Source organism: Drosophila busckii, chromosome 2R (assembly GCF_011750605.1).
Source record: "Drosophila busckii strain San Diego stock center, stock number 13000-0081.31 chromosome 2R, ASM1175060v1, whole genome shotgun sequence".
Classification (NCBI taxonomy): Eukaryota; Metazoa; Arthropoda; class Insecta; order Diptera; family Drosophilidae; genus Drosophila; species Drosophila busckii.
This window is the reverse complement of record NC_046605.1, coordinates 3,846,795-3,867,880: the sequence shown is the minus strand read 5'-3', so window position 1 is coordinate 3,867,880 and position 21,086 is coordinate 3,846,795. Positions and strand designations below refer to the sequence as shown.

The following is a 21,086-nucleotide window of genomic DNA, read 5'->3' as shown; positions in this document are numbered from 1 at the left end:
ACAGTCCAAGTGCAAGCCCAAGTCAAGTAACCACAAGACAAGCAAGCAGCAGTGGGCATTTCGATAGCTGCAATACACTTTAAAAAGTTATCGATAAGAGTGCATTTATGAAATTGATTAGCGATACATTAATTGTTATAATTAATATGTACAAGTTGCTACATTAGCAAGTAATAGTAAGAAAAACGATAACTAAGTCAGTTAACGCTAGTTGATTTGTATAAAGTTATCGATATGCACAAGTGATAAGCACAAGCAACAGCAATGGGCATTTCAATAGCTACAATACACTTTAACATTTTATCGGTAAGAATACACTTATCGATACAATAATTGTTATAACTAAGTTAGCATAAAGTTGCTGAATAAGTAAGTAATAGTCAAAAAAAAACGCTAAGTCAGTTAACGCTAGTTGATTTATATAAGGTTATCGATATGCACAAGTGACAGCAATGGGAATTTCGATTGCAAAAACACACTTTACAAGGCTATCGATAAAAATACATTTGTGAAATCGAACAGAGATACATTAATTAGCAAAAGTTTCTGCATAAGCAAGTAATAGTAAAAACGATAGTCAGTTAACGCTAGTGGATTTATATAAAGTTTTTGATATGCACAAGCGATAAGCACCAGGGACATTTCAATAGCTACAAACACTTTTAAAAGTTATCAATAAAAATATAATTAGCGATACATTAATTTATATAAATAACAACAATAAGTTGCTGCAGAAGTAAGTAATAGTATACAAAAAGTTAACTAAGTCAGTTAACGCCAGTAGATTTATATAAAGTTATCGATATGCAGCTAAACGAGTCTGCAGCAAACTTTGCTAGCTTTTATAGCTGCCATATTCTTATATATAGCAAACTAAGTATATAAAGTGTATACAGCAGTTGGTTATTTGCACTGCTTGCGTTTTTTTTTGTTTACTTCAGCGCGTTTAGTCTTGTGGCCTGTGACTGTTGTTACCATTGCTTGCTGAGCTTTGATCACAGTTGCACTTGTGTGTGTGTGTGTGTGTGTGTGTTTGCCCTGTTGTCGGCCTAAGATGCCAGCTTAAGAAAAAGACACCTTTCAAGACTGGTTTAGTTATTGCTTACACACGCACACACACACACACGCCGCTAGCTATAAACTCTAGCTACACATATATATATATTTATATATATATATATTGCTATAGTGTGTCTTTGGCTGGCTTCTTGGTTGCAGCTCATTTGATACACATGGCTTCTAAAAAAGCATGAAACTAACAAATAACAACAACAACAGCAACAAATGAATGCAGCTTGTGCTTAGTTGGGTGTTGGCTCAAAAGAATGTCGTTTTAATTTTTTTTTTTTTATTATGAACATTGCATGCAAAGTGAATTGCTTAAGCAACAAAAGCAACCACAAAGGCATTTAAAAGGGCGTGTCTACGCATCAAAGAACAATATCAAATGCCATCGATTGAGAGCAAAGTATAAGGCAATTAATTTATGCGCGCGCAAAAGTGAAAGCTTGAGCACATATTACGTATACGACAGCGCATCCTGAATTCCAGACTTCGTGTGTGTGTTGCACAAAATTGAAAGAACAATCGAAACCAACAAGCAACAACGACCTTAATTCTGTGGCACAAACAACGTCAAGAAACGACTCCAAGGGCAGCGACACTGCTGCACTCAACACACACACACACACACACACACAAACACACACACACACACACTTGAGTACATGCCTATAGAGTAAGAAGAATGTACGTTAATTTGTAACTAATCTACACTTGAAGAATCGCGCGTTGTCTACAATTTGTCTGCCCCAAATATCAAAGCTTTGTTCATAAACCAACAACTTTAATTTTAGTTGGAAACGCATTATCTCGTCATAACTGCTGTTGCCAAACTAAAAATAAACTCATCGCTTAGTTAAGCAAAAGACAAATTGTCTGTAGTAGCAATTATATATAACGGTTGTTTTGCTGATATTTATAGATCGTGCTTATAAGTGATCAATTTTAAGTTATCTAAAGCAAGTTCCTAGAAATGCGCATACTATAAGTTTATCTTTAAATAAAACTTCTTTATCGCAGTGGACTGTGAAAAACTTTGAATTTCAGACTACGCAATAAATAAATAAATTAGCTTGGAGTTCTTAAAAAGAATTTAAATACTTTAAAGTAAAATTTGTAAGCAAGAAAATCTAACAAAATATTTAAATAAAGTAATAAATCTAAAGCGACAAGCAAGAAATAAAGATTCGATATAGATACTTGAGACAATAGAAAATTTAAATTTGCTCAAAGTTTTCAAGAAAAATATACAAAAGTTTGGACTAAAGCCTCAAGCAAATTTATAAAATATTTAAATAAGCTAATAAATCTATACGAACTAAGAAATAAATAAAACTGAAAGATGATAAAATACTTTAAAGTTCACACTTGAAATAAAAACAAATATGGCACTTAAATTTGCTTGCAGCACCTCAACAAACAAACAAACAAATTTGAAATAAACTTTTTAAGCATGTGCTAAAAATTTCAATATATTTTTTTATTATTTTCGAGCCTCATGCGTTTCTCGCGGTGCAACGCTCTTGTCTTTATGCATATGTGCAACGCTCACTTTGTCAGGCGCATTAGAATGGAACTGGTTGCAGCTGTAGAGCTTGCAACAACAAGTTGCTGCTGCTGGTGGCTGCTGCTGTTGCATTTACTGTCGCTGCTGTATGCATGTGTCTGTGTGTGTGTATGCGTGTTTGCTGTATTATGTCCTAACACTTGGCGCAACGCCTCCGTGGCAAGCACAGCCTCCGTTAGGCGGCGTTAACGAGCTCGTGCGGCTGCCAAAACGCACACAAGCATTGCCATGAACCAATTTTGATAATACACACACACACACACACATAAGCACGCACAACAATTATTTGTTGCCAATTTTTGGTCTTTTATTTTTATTTTTTTTTCTTGTGCGCAAAATTGAAAGTTGCCGTCAACACACAGCGACAACAATTTGTGGCACATTTGAAAACTGACGAAGCGTGAACGCAGCTCAAATATATAACCTTAAAGTGATGACCTGCCATGGAGCGCTGAGCCCCGCCTAAGCCTCCTTGTGGGCCTTGCCACAAAAGCAAACACCCATGAAATTAATGTCCTGTCGCGCTGCGTGGGCGTCAAGCTGAGTTTACAGAGAAAAGTAAGAGCTACCGACTTGTCAGTTACGCTGGCATAAAAATGTTTAAGAGCTTTGAAGGATATAAATATACTTAAAGCGCAATCGATGTTTTTGATTGTTGTAGCAACGATACTATCGATAGTTTCATATTAGTTTCATTTTGTGCAACAAGCATTCATAATTTCATTAGAGAACTATACGAAAAATATTAAAAGCAACTTTAGAAAAATATATCTTATAAATTATTATCATCTATATATCAATAGTTTCATAGCTACGCTAAAACTTTTTGGGATAAAAATATATTATATCCTTAGAAAACAAATCACAAATTTATTGTGCTTTTATATAGTTTGCTTAAAAAAAGGAATCACAAATATTTTTACTAGCTATACTTATGCTAAGCAAGTTCCACTAAAGCTCCTTTCTTCTGATTCACAGTTAATATAATTTATAATTTCTTACATAATTACTATAATATTACAATCGATATTATCGATAGTCTCTTTGTTGTTCTAAGCAGTTCCTCTAGCGCTTCTTTAATCTACGTCATTTTTATATAATTTCTTTCAAAAAAGTTATCATAAATATTATTGCTAAGTATAGTTATGCTAAAAATGTTCATCCTTGTTTTGTTGTTCACTTACTATATTATTATATTACTATAATATTATAATCGATACTATCGATAGTCTCTTAGTTATGCTAAGCACTTCCTCTAGCGCTGCTCTAATCTACATCAATATTATATAATTTCTTTAGAAAAAGCAAACACATATATATTACCATCTATACTATCGATAATTTAGTTATTGTTCTTCTACAGCTGCTTTAGGCTACTAATATTACAATCGATACTATCGATAGTCACTTAGTTGTGCTAAGCAGCTGCTTCAATCTACATGAATGTTACATAATTGCTTTTGAAAAAGTTATGACTAATATTATTACCAACGATACTATCGATAGTTTGCTAATTGTGCTAAAAAGTGCTGCTCTAGTCTATTACAATGTTATAGATTGCTCTATAGCTGCTTTGCTCCACTTCAGCTGTTATATAATTTCTTTAGAAATGTGTAAATCACATAATTTTATAACAATGCCAACACAGAGAGAGTTCGTTGGTCAAAGCGAGTTCAATTGTACGCTTACCTAATCTCTATACGGCATGACAATAGCCATATAAAAATACCCTCTGTACCAGCTGCATCTGTTGTTAATGTATTTGAATTTTCTGTGTGTGGGCGCCAAGTGCAAAATGAGACTAAAAATGTGCGCAAATCGTTGATAAGCAGCAGTTCATGTTTATCAGCAACACACACACACACACAGACACACACGAGGGGACTAACAAACAGCCAGTTGACTTCACTTGATGTGGACGTGACGTGTAAGAGTCCTGCTTGTTCTTCTTCTGGCCAACATTCTATTTACGAAAATTGCCAGAGCTAAAAATAGAAATACGTAAATATAAACCCAAAGGGCCAAACGACAATCGACGCTGAAACGCGTGGGCAGAGCAGCAACAAGAGAGTAAAAGCCAAAAAGAAAAAAGAAAGTAAAATCGAATGCCAAAAAAAACGCGACAACAAAATGCTCTAACCTCAAAGCTGAAGATTTTCACAAGTTTTCTTAATTAAGTTAAAAGTGAAACAAAGAAAATTAATTTGTATACAAGTTTGAGAAACCTGCTTTGAGTATATTTAAATTTTTGATAGCATATTGTTTAAAAAGCAAAACAAGCAATTAAAGAATAAATTTAAAACCTTTTATAACAAAATGAAAGCATTACAAGCTTTCAGTTTCGTTAGCAAACAAAGATGAAGAGAGTTGAAAGATGTTCTAATGTTTATGAATTTTTAATTACAAGCATAGATAACAATTAACTAACTATATAAGCCAAACAGCTTTGGCTTAATATACACTACACTACAATGGAGCGACTGTTGCTGATGACGCTGATGCTGCTGCTGATATAATGAAAAATCAATGAAGCGGCAGCAACAACAAGTAGCAAGCAACATTTTGTGGCACTGGACAGAGCAATTGCTTTAACCAAAGGGCAGACGACAGGCGCCTACGAAGTGAACGCAGGAGCGGGAGCAGCAACTAGAGCAGCCAGCTGGGAGCACATGCTGCCGTAGCAATTGCTATGTGGAGAGCTGGGCAATTGAAAAGGACGACGACGAGGACGACGACACAACAGCAGGGGCCACACGACTGGCGACGACTGTTGGCGCCCCTTTGACCGTGTGGGCGTTGGCGCCTCTTTGTTGTTGTTGCTGTGGCGTGCGCATGACTAGTAACGGTAAATGTGCATGTGCCTATGTGTGTGTGCATGTGTGTGTGTGTGTATTTTATTTGTGGACATAACGTACAATTAAGTGCAATTTAAGTTTGACTAGCGTATGTTGCGTAATAACTCATAAATTGATTGCAGCAGGTCCTGAGTCCTGCTACTAACTGCGTGGGCGTTTATTAAAAGCTTACATTAGCTTCATACGAGGGTTGCACTAGCTAATTCTATAGAAAAAAGTATTTTAGTAGCTTGAGAAATAAATTATATATTGCAAATCTTTAGTGCAATTAGTCTGAAATCTATCAAACCAAATTGTTTGGGAACGCAATGAATTTTATTTAATTTCAAATAATATTCTAAGTATTTTTTTGCTTCTAAAAATGCAATTTGTATGCCTAAAATCAGCTTAAAGCTTAGTTTGGGTTAGTTTGAGTTCAATTTAAAATTCAGTGGCACTCTAAATAAAAGTTGCCTTTGGCCTAATGACATAAAACTAATTCAATTACTGAAAAAAAGTAGCATTAGTTATAAAATAGATTTATTTATTATATAGCGCTGATAAACAGAAATCTTTAGAGCAATTAGATTGAAATCTATCAAAGCAAATTGTTGGGAATGCAATGAATTTTTTTTGTATATTCAAATAATTTCGCTTAGCCTGAGTTTAATATAAAATTCTTTAATTAATATAATTTAATGCAGCGTAAACAAAGTTAAAGAACTTTATTTTTTATAAGTTAGAAATATTTTAGTAGCAACAGCTATAAAAAATATTTATTTATTATACAGAAATATTTAGAGAACAATTAAAAGAGATTGTATTGTTTCAAAAGTTTTTGCGACTAAATATTGTTATAGTAAATTTAATTTGGTTTGGTATGAAGCTAATTTGATACTCGCTGGCTGCTTAGCTAAAGTTATCAAAGCAATTTGGCTAAATTACTGCAAATTTATGCAGCAAAGACTTTCATTTAAAAATTAGCTGAGTTAACATAAAATATAAAATATTGCTATTTTATTGAGTAAGCATAAGGAATAAAGCTGCTAGCTTAATGGCAGCAAATTAATTTGCCATTAAAAGTTATAGAACTTTCATTTTTCAGACAAGTATAGCGCGTTTTTATGGGTATTTTCACAATTTGAAATTAACAAAAGCTGTTAAGCAACTTAAATATATTTATACGCATAACTTTGAACTTTTATAGTGAAGGATAAATAATACGACAATAGAGTTATAGTTGGCGATAAGAGTTGTCAGTTATTTGGAATAATATTTTTATCTCATATGCTAGCTAACTTTATCTTATCTGCGCTGTTGCATGCGTCGTTAGCATGCGGCACATATAAAGGGATTAAGGTAACACGTTTTGGCTGCTGCCAGCCTGTGCATTGGCAAAAGTAAGAACGCCCACGCCAAATATATAGCTATATATACTACGCTATATGTATTACGCGCGCTGACGTCACGTTGAAATTGAAACGGCAAACCGCAAACTGCGTCATTCATTCATGGCGCACAGCAGCAATTGTCGTAGGTTTTGGGGCAGCAGGCTGCAGCCAATGGGGAAATTCATTCATAAAATTTTGAAGAGAGCGCGAGTTAACGCATGTGCCGAAAGTCCTTTTGGTGTGACCTTTGTGCTGAGCTCACTTGCAAATGCGCAAGCCTTTGCGATTTGAGTTCTGAGTTCTTTATTTTGGCGCTGAGTGAAAGCTTGCGCAGCTTTTGTGTTGCTGCGCAGTCGTTAGATAGAGAGCGAGATAGTGAAGCTGCAATGTCAAAGCCACAACACACACACACAGTTGACAACCAAATGACCTTTAAGAGTTTTTGCGAGGCATGAGCGCTTTTGACGCAACAGCTTGTATATGCCACAGATTGTGGTACGCAATCCAATCAACCATATTGTTGCATATTGTCAAAGCCAAACAGCTATTGAATTTATGAACTAGCCCACAAGATCGCAAACTCAACAGCAGCAGCAGCAACAACAATAACTCGCATTTGATTTCAAGGTTGAGAGCATGCGAAATGTCAAAATTGCAGATGCGACAATCAAGTTTGCACCTTGGTCCGCACAAAAGCAAAACAAGTTCCCAAAGCGCATTAGAACAGCTACACACACACACACATATATATATATACATTAAACTGATATGATATTGATTATCATAATGTTGCTGCTGCTGGCGTTGATGCACCTTAAGCGCAGCCACAATGCCTCAGCTTCAGTCTCAATAAAATCCAATCAAGACAAACATTTCGATTCGATGCGCCAACCACAACAAACTCGTATTATAATTTATTGTGTAATAATTGCAAAAGTAACTACAACAACCACCACTAATAAGAGTAACAAACTGTGTTTAGACCTCAAGCTGAGCTACTCTTAAAATTCGTTGCTTTTATTTTAAATTTAATTTAATTTTATTCCTTTAGCGTCTAGACTTTATTTATGTTTAAAACAAGTTGTGGGCATATTTTAGCATAGTTTGGCTCTTAGCTATGCTCGTTAAAGACTGAAACTAATAAAAATAAAGTGTTAAACACTATTTTAGGCTTTGAATGTCTTAGAATATATTAAAGTATGCGACGGAATTTAAATATGCAATTACTATACGAATTTTTCTATTTGATTTTAAAGCAACATTATATATTAATAGTTTTAATTAATTTTTGTGCAAATAATATGAAAATAGTTTATGTACTAATTTCATGAACAGAAATGTGAAATGAAAAAAATTTTAATTCATTTATTAACTATTAAAAATTTGTAAAAAAGCTATATTTTTATTTACGTAATTATTATTATTATTTCTTTAAAAAAATATTTGATTTACTATTAAAAAAAAATTTATTTATTAATTTCATAAACATAAAATGTGCAATGAAAATTTTGTAATTATTTTATTAAATGTAACAAAATATTTTGTGTAATTTGTGCTTGATTTAATTTTTAGAAATGCTAATTTTTTCTATTTGGTTAATTTCAGCTTTAAATTTAATTTTGATTATAAAAAATGTCATAAAAATATTTTATTTTATTTATTAATTTTAAATATGTATTTTTTTAAATTTTAGTATTTGTGATTGATATTTTTTTTTAATTTTTAGAAAAGCTAATATTTTTTTTTTAGCTAATTTCAGCTTTTAATTTAATTTTAATAATATAAAATGTCTCATAAAACTATTTCAATTCACTTATTAATTTTGTATATATACATGTATTTTTTGAATTTAATTATTTATGCACTTTTCATACATTTTTTGAAATTCATGCATACCCTACACTTCGAAAATTCTCCTAGGCACAGTCACATTTAATTGTATTCAAAGCAAAAAAAAAATTAGCATTTAAAGTTGTTGCGGGCGTCATAATGCAATAAGCAAAACATGACAACGACAATAACAAAAAGCGCTAACAATACAAAAAAAAAAGAAAAGAAAAAAATATATATACCAAATACAATGTACCGTTGCTTTTTTGTTAAGCAACAATGCTGATTACTTTCAAATGAAACAACTAAATGTTTAAACAGCTGTAATGTCAAAAAGTTGCAGCTGAGGCTTAAGCTCGAGCTACTTAGGCTTAAAGTCTAACTGCACTTTCCCAACTATGAACAACAACAAAAAATGTTAAAAACTTTGGCTAGTTGGTCCAGTTTAAAAACTTTAACTTATGCAAATTCTGTGTGTGTGTGTGCGTTGGTTAAACAACCTGTTGTTGTTGCTTTTTTTTTTTGTGTTTTTCTTGCCATGCGCCATGCTCGTGGTTCAAAACTGGCATAAAATGCAGCTCAGTGTGCCAGCCATGCAGTCAGTCAGTCAGTTAGTCAGTCAATGTTGCAGTTGGTTCTATATGCATCTTGGCAGCGCGGTCTCTGCTCGCTACAAAAGTGAATGTCCACACAAAAGTCCTTGAAACCTGAAACCGATCTTTCCAGTTTAGAGACTAAAAGTGCAGTCGCTGCTGCTGCTGCAAACAGACAGACAACAAGCTCTAAAAAAAATATTAAGCAAAAATATAAAAAAAAAAACTTGTACTAGCTGCTGTTTGTGCTTTTAGCCAAAAAAAACTAAAGCAATCCAATTCAATTCGCAGTCAATATGAAAACTGCACTAATCCTTCAGCATGCACCTGAACAAATTGCAAAGTGCTGCACTGAAAGAAAAAGTTTAAGTTTAACCAAAGTGGAAAATTAAACAATTTTAAGCCAAGTTCTAATAACATTAACACTTATAGCTTAATAAATAATTTTTTCTTAGTGCATACCTCAACTTGTCAAGAATTTGGGTTGATTTTGGGTGCGGTTTCAAGTACGTTAATATATAAGAAATAAAACAAACCACAAAAGCAAAAGCTAGACGGGCGCTTACTTAATTTAAGTTGGCATACATCCTCTCTAGAGCTGCAGACAATCCTGCAACCGGATCTGTCTCTCTCTCTCTCTCAAGCTAAACATTTTTGCTAATTATAGTCACATATCTGCATCTTATATATACTTAGCTCTGCTTATTGCACAATGGAAGCGTCCGAAATGTTTAAGCAGAACCTGAAACAGGCCAAACATAAAATTCCCCCCCTGCAACAAAATTTCCTCTACAAACGTAATGCGATTACAAAACACCCAAAGCAAAGCGAAACAATTAAGCTCCACACACACACACATACAAACTTTTTATACAAAAAAAATCGAGCGAGCGTTACAGATAAATCAAAAGCAGCAACCAAACAAACACCCTGTATATATAAAATATGGCATAACACACTTTTAATTTTAAAAACAGTAAAAATGAATATTAGCAATTATTAATTGAATTTTTACTAAACTTTTACTGAACTAGCCTCAGATAACTCGGCTATGTTAAAAGCTACAGCTATGTAATTCAACATGGCCATAAAGCAAAGCTTAGTTAACATTATTGTATAGAAATTTTAAAGCGCATACCTCAAGGAACTCAGAGATTGTTAGACTTTAAGTTTGGGAAAATTGGATATACAAGTAATATAGCTAAATATAAACTAAAAAGAATTCAAACTACAAAGTATTTTAATGCAAAATCTCAAGAAACTCAGCATAAAGTAAATATAAACTATAAGCAAATGTTAAAGCTAATGCTAAGCTTAGATAACTCGGTTATTTTAAAAGCTACAGCTATGTAATTCAACATGGACATTAAGCAAAGCTTATAAAGCATTTTTGCATCGAAGTTTAATGCGCAAACCCAAGGAACTCAGAGATTGTTGACTTTATAATTGGGAAAATTGGTATACACATAATAAAGCTATTATAAATTAAATAGAAACTAAAAAGAAATTAAACTGCAAAATATTTTAATGCAAAAACTTATAGTTTTATAGTTGGTACAACTAGAATACAAGCAATAAAGATATTATATTTAAATAACTCGGTTATTTTAAAAGCTACAGTTATGTATTTCAACATGGCTATATAGCAAGGCATACATAGCATTTTTGCATCCAAGTTTAATGCACAAGCTCAAGGAACTCAGGGATTGATGACTTTATAATTGGGAAAATTGCTATACAAGTAATAAATTTTAATATAATATATTATTATATAATATATTTAATATATTTTATTATAAATTAAATAGGAATTAAAAAGAAACTGTATATTAATGCAAAAACTCAAAAAACTTAAAGTTTGTAGTTGGTAAAACTAAAATACAAGTAATAAAATTAAATAAATTAAATTTAAGCTAAAACTACAGGGTATTTGTATGTATATGCAGCTCAAGTACAGCACGCTGACTTGTTTTTTTTTTTGTCTTTAGTCTTTAGTTTTGTTGACCAAAAACCGAAAGCTGGGGCGCTGTCCATAGCCAACAGCCACCTGCATTGGATTGACATTGAAGTTGTTTGGTTATTGGATTGTATTATTACTGTTGTTGTTTGTAACTGTAAGACCAAACCTACAAGTAACTTGTTGTTGTTGTTGTTTTTATTACTGCTGTTGTGGCTGCCTTTCATTTCTTGCAATTGGCGTTTTAATTTGCTTGCTGCATTAGCAATGTTTAATCTACTTATACAATAAGTAAATGCTACAAGTTTTTTTTATTAAATATGCATATTATATTATCTAATTTAAATCTGTTCAAGCGTACTGCAAAATTTAGATCAAGGAAAGATAAATAATTAAACAAATAGAAAGGAAAACACACAGAACTTTATAGAAAGCGAAAGTTTGTTGTTTGTTTGAGTTTGACTTAAGATGAAAGTACAGATTATATTTTCTCACGTATATAAAACTTAATTAAAGAGTTAGTCAAGTACGAGCATAAAAGCAAGCAATAAAACCATTTATAGTGGTTAGGCCTAAAAAAAGCAACAATTTTTTTAGTTAATTTCAAATTGTTTTGCAATTGCAATAAACGTTATAAACACTTAATAAACAGCAATTAGAAGTTTGAAATTCCACAGCGCGTAAATACTTAAAATGCTGGTGAGTTATAAACTTGGGCATTAATTGCTATAAAAACAAAAAACAAGCAATTGGTATAAGGTCTACACTTCAGAGCTGTTGTAACCCTTCAAAAAATAAATATAGCGTGTTTGGCCGCAAGGCAAATACTTATAAAATTAATAGAAAAATGATATAGAGAAAAGCTGCAAACGGATATAAACGCCACACAGTTAATGCAATAAGTTTGCGAACGACCTTGCTGAAGGCAGTCTGCCAACGCTTCCATGGCGAAGTCGCAATAAAAAGAATTAGCAACGCTTAATACGCAAGCGTAACTGAAAAACCCATATATATATATATATATATATATATATCTATATATATACATAACTCTACAGCATTGTACTGTATGCTAGCGAAACAGACTTCCAATCATTTGGAGTCCATTCATAAGTGGCTGCCATACACATATATAAAGTTTTATATATAAAGCTGTTCAAAATAAAGTTTTCAACATCCGCATTCTGGCTAAAGGTGCTCTAAATTGTTGAGTTTGATTAATAGTTCGTTAAAGTTTTATTTTATTTCAATGCTAATTGCGACGAACAGATATTTAGCACGTGATCTATTTGGCCGCCCCCTCCCCCTAGAGCTCTTTAGATGAATCAGTTTTATTATAAATTCGCACTGACGTACAACTTAATAGGAGCTATTAAAAAACCACTAAGCAATTATAATATATTGTTTAGCAAAACGCATATGAATATATATACATATAGCTAAGCTATCAAGGTAAATCGAGATTGCATAAATAAATGTAAACAGCGGGCTTCAGTGAATATTTTGATTCAAAAAAATGGTTAAGCTATGAATAATAAAAAATATTGTATATTTTTAACCAAATTTTTTAATAAAAAAAATTACTGAATAAAAATCTTTAATAAAAATAATGTTAAAAAAATTAAATTAAAAAAATAGGTACATCTTGAATAACTATTTTTTTTTAATTTTTTTATACATTTTTATATAATGAATGTAACTTTTATAATTTTTTTTAATTTATTTTTTTTAATTTTTTTTTAAATTAATTTTTTTTTAATTTATTTTTTGTTTTAATTTATTTTTTTTTAATTTTCTTATTTATTGCAAAATCATTTTTTGTAATTTGTTTTTAATTCATTGAAAAATTCAATTTTTTGTCTTATACAAATTTGAATATTTTCAATAACAAAATTTACAATCTTCACTTATTAAAATTTATTGATTATTAAAATCTAATAAATTCGATTCCATTAACAATTAACTTGAACATAACATTTTTATGTCTTACGCCTTTGAAAAAAAACGCCCATAATTTTTAAAGAGTTTGCAGACCAAAAAAAACTTCAACTTTGCATAAACTTTTTTATAGGCTGCATAAACTTTAGAGCCCACACTATACTAAAGCTTAGCTAAAAAAAACAATTGAAAGTCAATTTAATTACAGCATTAATTTCAATTTCAGTTTAAGCACAATGCCCGTTAAACAGATGCTAATCAGACAATTCTAATTTAAATGTCAAGTTAACGTTAAGAAGGCATTAGCTCACTTAGGAATTACCCGGAGCCAGATCTATATAGTATAGATATATACGTACGATCAGCTGTTGTTTTTGTTAGCTAAAGTGGCCCAGTTTAAAGTCAGACAATTGTTATTTTGGCTTGTAATCGTTTTCAAATTGGCTTAAATTTATTTTAAATACAGTGTTTACGAATTTGGTGCGCCAGAGCTAGAGCTGGAGTCAGAGTTACTTTTTGCAAGTCATAAACAAAACTAAAAATAAATATAATAACATACTTATCATAGCTGTTGAAATACTCGTAGCCTTTAAATTTTTTTATTTTGCGTATTATTTTTGTTAAACAAAAAAGAGACAATAACAAATTGAAACTGAAAATTTTATAATTAGCGGAAGTAACTTGTCCCAACATGTCTACATGTTTCTATTCGCTTTTGGCATTCTTTTTGATAAACAATTTTTTGCTTTTTTTGTTTTGCTGTTTATCAGTTTTCCCATTAACTATTAGAGCAGCAATTTGGCCAACACTTTTGGCAGCTATTTTAAAAACAATATTTCTTGGAAGTGACTGTTACCAAATTACAAACAACAAAAAGTGGAAATAGTATTTGTTGTTCGAGTCTGTGGTAATTGTGGCAGCAACAAATAGAAACAAAAGCAACGAGAGAGCAACTGATAGCTGATAAGCCGCATAAACCGCACTGATTATCAGCTGACAAAGAGAGAGACAGCGAGAGCGAGAGCGCAACACATGCAGGCAATGAACCTTAAGCCAAACTACTCGAACCATATAATCAGTTGAGAGCCAGCAATGAAAGGAAGACACTTGAAATATGTTGATAGGCTCTGACTTGACACTAAACGTGCAACGAATAAATCAAATTCTTATCAAAAAACAGCAAAAAAGCTCCTAAAATTAATACACTTTGCAACCTTTTAACTGCAATCAATAAGAAATCTTAACAAGCAGATTAACTATAGAAGTCAGATAAACTCTAAAGATCAAAAGCCAAAGCATCTAAGAATAATTCATTTCCAAACTTTAGCTGCAATCTTAACAAGCATAGAAGTTTTAGTTAGATTTACTCTAATTAAAGTTTTCTAGAGCTTTCAAGGTTTAATTTAAAGCAAAACATAGCAAAAAGAATTTAGATTAGAGCTCTACAAAAATTCAATTTAATGCTAAAATTTATTACTTAAAGTTTTTAGCAGCATCAAGAATTTTATGAGCCCTCAGAGCTGCTTAAAACTTTAAAGGCTAAAGTCTTATTATTATTTAGCCCCATAAATAATTTTCTTTTGCTTTCAAAGCTTAGAGCTCAAAAAATCGATTTAAAGCCAAAATATAAATTTTAATTTAAGTTTTTTGCAACATCAGGAATTTTTGTATAGATTTTATGAGCGCTTAAAGCTGCTTGAACATTTAAAGGATAAATTTTAATACAAGATTAATTATTAATTTTCTTTTCTTAATTTTAATTTAAGTTTTTAGCAGCATCAGGAATATTTTAAGGCTTTTATGAGCGCTTAAAGGTGCTTCAAAACTTTAAAGGCTAAATTTTAATACAAGTTTTATTATTAATATTTTTCATAATTTTAATTTAAGTTTTTAGCAGAATTTTATGAGCGCTTAAAGCTGCTTAAAACTTTAAATGCTAAAGCTTTATTATTTGCAATTCTTATTACTTTAAATTTTCATTTAAGTTTTGAGAGGCATCAAAAATTTTATGAGCGCTTTAAGCTGCTTAAAACTTTAAATTCGAAAGTTTTACTATTTTCGATTCAATTGTTTAGCACCATAAATAATTTTCTTTTGCTTTCAAAGCTTAGAACTCCAAAAAAAATTAATTGAAAGGCAAAATTTATTACTTTTAATTTTAATTTAATCTTTTAGCAGCAGCAAGAATTTTTTGACCTGCATAAAACCTTAAATGCTAAATTTCAATACAAGTTTTATTATTTGCAAGTTTTTTTTTAGCAGCATAAATAATTTTCTTTAGCTTCAGACACATTTGACGCTTTATGCGCACAAATATTTAATTATTGCAAGTCAGCTGAATTTAATCTTAAACAATTCAAACAGCTTTGCCTAATTGAGCTTTTAAGCTTACGCTGCACGCTTAAGACAAATGCTACAGTAATTGCAATCAAGGAGCCCAAAACCGCTTTGAAGCTTAATCAGCTGTTTACATTTTTTGTTTTTCTTGCTGCTGCAGCTTTCCAAGTGCTTTCCAAGCTTAACTATGCGCTACTTAAAGACACGGATTTATTGTTAAATTGTCGATGTGTGTGTCTGTGTGTCTCAACAAGCGCCACTTGAGGCAAGTGTCATTGAGCCACAAGCAACAAGTGTTGGCCGCGCTTTGCTGCTTGAAAAACGCTTTTGGCTTAAATGTCAGACAAAGCCGCCTAAATAGCGGCAGCCGTGCATAAATGTTAAATGTCTTTTAAATACCAATCGAGGCGGCACTTTATTTAATTTTTGCAATATTGTTGTTCGTTCGTACGAAGACGAGACTGTAACTTTGCTTTTGAAAGTTTATATACATAATTATTAATCGTTTTAAAGCTGTTAAGTAACAACAGCAACAAACAAGCAAATTTAACAAATTTGCGCATAAAACTAAAATGCGGCCTTCTGCTTGCAACTACCACATGCAACAACAGCAACAACAACAACAGCAACAGTCGCACACAGATTAGGCGAAAAAATTTGAAAGGTGCACACACCGCGAATGCATTGCAAGCATTTTAAACAAAGAACTACCAACTACAAGTTGTCGGCTGTGTTGCCTTATAGACAAACATAGACAAACATAAAACAGCAATCGCAACATTGTATTGTGGCATGCCACGCATACAAGCCAGCGAGCGAGCTATGCCGAGATTTCACATCCTTCTTGTTGATTAATTGAGCTGCGGTCGCGTCGTGGCGCCAACGCATTCGTTTCTCCATTAATTGCTTTAACGTTTTGTGGCCCGTAACATATAAAAGTATTTTATTTAAATTAGCATACAAATTATAATTTATTAATAAACATTTGCATATTTATATAACGCGTTTGTAGTCATTTGCTTTAAATGTTATAAGCTAAATGTTGCTAAATTATAAAAAAGGCGCGCCAAGGGCTTTAAGTGCGACTCGCGCATACATAAATTTAAATTTAGGTAAAAGCAGACCTTGAACCCGGCATATAAAATTCAATTTAAAGCATTTTAATATTACAACTCAACTTTTATGTTCTTGTTTTGCTTTAAATACTTTTCTTTAATTTGTAGCCACAAACATTTGGAGCGTTCTGCTATCAGCTTTAAAGTTTATATATAAAAATTTTTATTTATTTACCTTACATATATTTTTGTTTTGTCTGCTTATCATTGCTCAACAATGTTGTGCGGCTTGTCATGTCAGCTCAGGTCAAACTTCGAGTGTATCTTTTTCTTGCTAATGGCACTAATTGCAATCTTTTTGTCTACGGCGACACAATGTGCGTGCCTCAAATTACCAAAAAAATAACAACAAAGTGTATCAAAGAGAAACAAGCAATGCCTTGTAATTAGTTGAATTACAACAAAGGTCAACTTGTGTGTGTAATTTAATGCATTAACAGCTTTAATTAACTTATAACTTGGCAGCGCTCTGGCGCTTTGAGAAAAGCTTTCAAGCCCGAGCGCTGCCGCTTGTCAAATGCAATTAGTGCGCACAAATTCCATTGCATAGTTTGAGGCGCTGCTTAAATTGCTTAATTAAATTGTTTAGTTTACGAATATAACGCAGCATACTTAGCGTGTTTGTGTAAACAAAAGCAGCTAAGAGAAATTAAATTTATTATATTTTTAATATATATTTTGTATAATGCTAAGCAAGCTTTGGGACTCCAACTCCAACAAATTAAACAGATTAAATTTATATTACATTTATTTATATATATTTTGTATAAAGCTTTGGAGTCAAACTTCTCGACTTAACATATCCAACTCAACTTTATATATTTTCGTATTCTTAGTGTATATTTTAACTGCTGTCTAATTGAGCGCTCATTAAAGCTGGCAATTTGTCTTTGGCTGCTTTGCTTAAAAATAAATAAATAAACAAACTGCTGGCACTTTGCGCAGCTTTTTTGAATAACAAGTGATTGTTAACATATGTGTGAACATTAATTTTATTTAAGTTTGTCTCTGTGTTTGTTGCCTGACGTATCTGAGCACTTTCTAAGTTCTCAAGTAGCGCATCCAAGTGTTTTGGGTTTTTATTTCTTAGCTTTGATTAAATTATTTATTTATATTTGTTGTTGGCTGATAAGTGCCCACAACTATGTGTTGGGCTTTTGATAAGAGCCGCGCCATTAATATTTCAAAAATTCTATCAATTTCTTGCGCAGTTTATTTTTAGCCATACAATTGATATGCGCGCTCCAATAAACGACGCAAATTATTATTATAAATTAACATGCAACTGTTACTTTAAAAACTTATAGTCTAGCTCTAAATATTTAATTTTATATATTTTTATTATCACAGCTGTAATTCTTAATTAAGCTTAGCTTTAATAAATATGTGCATGATAAACAAAGCACAATTTGCTAAACAAATAACAGTATATAAAATTAAGCAATAATTTTGCTGCAGCATTTTTTATAAACATCGCTATGGCATAATATATTAACACATTTTATATTTACTGTTTATTTATATAATGCTGCTAAACAGGCATAAGCAGTTTAAATAATTATAAATAATTACATGAACTTAATAAGCAAGCAGATGTTGTTATATATAAAGTTGAAGAGCAATTAACTTAAAAATGTTTATGGAAATATTTCGATCGAAAATATTTTGTTGCTGCTTTAATTTTTATACGCAAAGGGAATTTAAAAATAAACTTTGTGTGCGTTTGTGACATTTTTAATAATTTTAATAAAAAGGGCAATTAAAAATAAACTTTGTATTTATTTTATACATTTTTTATTCATTTTGGGTATTAATTTTATTGAAACTTGTAATTCATATTAAATCTGCTTAATTTTTAATAGGTGAGAAATAAAAAAAAAAAATTTATTAAATGGAAACTTGGTTAGGGTAAGGGTTACCCTTTATTTCTTAGAAGGGAATTTAAAAATAAATTCTGTATTTATTTCAGACATTTTTAATTAATTTTTTGAATTAATTTAATAGAAACTGGCAATGAATATTTTTTAACCCTCTTTATTTCTTTAAAGGGAATTTAAATATAAATTCTGTATTTATTTTAGCCTATTTTAATTAATTTTGAATTAATTTAATAGAAAGCTGTAATGAATGTTTTTTAACCTTCTAAATTTCTTAGAAGGAAATTTAAAAATAAATTCTGTATTTATTTTAGACATTTTTTATTAATTTGGAATGAATTAAATAGAAATTAATGAATATTTTTTAGCCCTCTTTATTTCCTAAAAGGAAATTTAAAAATAAATTCGGTATTTATTTTAGACATTTTTAATTAATTTTTAGAATTAATTTTATAGAAACTAGCAATGTATATTTTTTAACCCTCTTTATTTCTTAAAAGGGAATTCAAAAATAAGTTTTGTGTATATTTTAGCCATTTTTAATTATTTGGAATTAATTTAATAGAAATTTGTAATGAATATTTCTTTAAATTATAAACTTATACATTTTTTTAATATTTTGATGCTCAACTAATTCTGCGCACTAATTCCTCATTTAGTTTTAAATTCTTACAAACTACGAGTTTGAACTCCAAGTAATTAAGGCGTGTTAGCCATAACTGTAAAGGTGCTAATTATACAGTTATATAGCCAAGTGTTATGGCAATGTAACACAGCTGTGCTGCATATGGGGACCCATTAAGCCCACATTAGTGGCAGGTAAGGAAACGTTAATGCAAGTTGGTAAGCAACTTCAATATTAGCGCGCATTTCAATTATTTCAAATCAGTTAAACAAAAAGTACGCTATATAGACTATATAGATTGTATGCCCAACTGTATACACACACACACACACACACAATATAACAAATTGAAATGGCTTGTATAATTTGTTGTTCTTGTTATTGTTATATTGACGCAAGCGACATGTTTCAATATTTGTGAAAGGCCTAACGTCTGTTTAAGCGTTACCAGAGCTAAATAAAAAATTTGCTTTTTATTTGTGCGCACACCTACACACACACACATAGCTATACATATTTAATTTGTATATAGATTTTATTGTTTAAATTTTTTGCTGCCGCTGCTGCTGATTGTATCAGCTTTTAGACTTAATAACAACCATAACGGCAGCTAGCGATGCATGCAGAATAAAAATCTAAGCACTACATGTGCCAAACTCAAATTAATAGTATATAAAACTCAACTCAATATATATTATATTTAAATGCTTTGTGTTTTGGTTGTTTTTAATGAAGACAAGTGCAAAGTTATCTTATCAGCAACGTCAGTGATTTCCGTTTGCCTGCCACGTGTTTGCAGCAACTTGTACCACTGTGCGCTCTTCCATAGTTTACAATTGTTTTAAGGTAAATAATAATACTATATGTGTGTTATAGTCGCCGCCGCTGCTTTGAAGGTCAGCAGTTGTTCAAACGTACTTGACATAATGCCAAAAAGAATTTGTTTGGTTTTAACCGTTTGGGTTTTTCCGCTTGAGCAATGAATTTGTAACATGGCGTGTTTTATAGAGTTGAGATTTCTAGTGGTTCGCTCGAACAAATGTATTGTTTATAAGTCACAGCGCTTTTAAATGTTATAGTTTAATTTATTTGCTAGTTCATGAACGCAGCCAAAACCATTCGGAACTCTTTGGCTAAGTATTATATTAAATTTATAAAAAATATGCTTGTCTAAAACAAAAACAAGTTTCACTTTTTCGCATACATTTTAGAACTTGTTTGTCTAGCAGCTCGCTCTAACCAACTTAATAACAAAAATTAAACTGACGCACATGCTGCTGCTAATCAAAAAAGCAACTTCTTTATTTTTTTTTCCCCCATATGCAGATTTAAAGCCTGTTGTGGCATAATTAGCATAAATTGATTTTACAAACAATTTCCGCATAACAGTGCAAAGAATCTATCAAATCAGTGTCAGTAAAAACAAAATACAAATATTATTAAAACACACGGCGTATACGCAATGTTATATAGCCTTCAGTTAGCGGCGGCAGCACAAGTGCATTGATAACAATGCAACAAATATAAATAAATAATGCACGTAATAAGTTAATTACACAATTACAAGCTAAGCCGAGTGTTTGCTTATCAGTGTTCAAAATGCTTTACGAAAATTTCTGCGTTAATAGATCTTGAAATGTATTTCATGCAGCTGAGAGTGAGACAGCTGAGTCATAGCTACGCTCACTCTCTCTCTCTCTTTTTGCTTACTTTGTTAGTTGTGCTCATTATCAACTGAAACTGTTTTGCTGCCCGTAATTATCAACGCTTCCTTTTGCTGCTGCTGCTGATTAGAACAACGAGCACAAAAAAAAACTAAACTCTAACTCAAATGGAAAGTTACGTTAGTCGATTAGGTGCGATTGATATATATTTTGCACTATAATTCAAACTCAAGTGGCTGCTGTCAATCAACAACGTGCAGCAAACTCTAAACTTGAGCTGCATTAAGATACAATTG

The 21,086-nt window shown here is 31.5% G+C and overlaps 1 protein-coding gene across 1 annotated transcript in view; it reads right to left on the bottom strand.

Annotated features, from left to right (window-relative positions):
• Positions 1 to 21,086, bottom strand: part of LOC108596203 (terminal nucleotidyltransferase 5C) — a 50,807-nt gene that overhangs the window by 27,905 nt on the left and 1,816 nt on the right. The window lies entirely within an intron of this gene.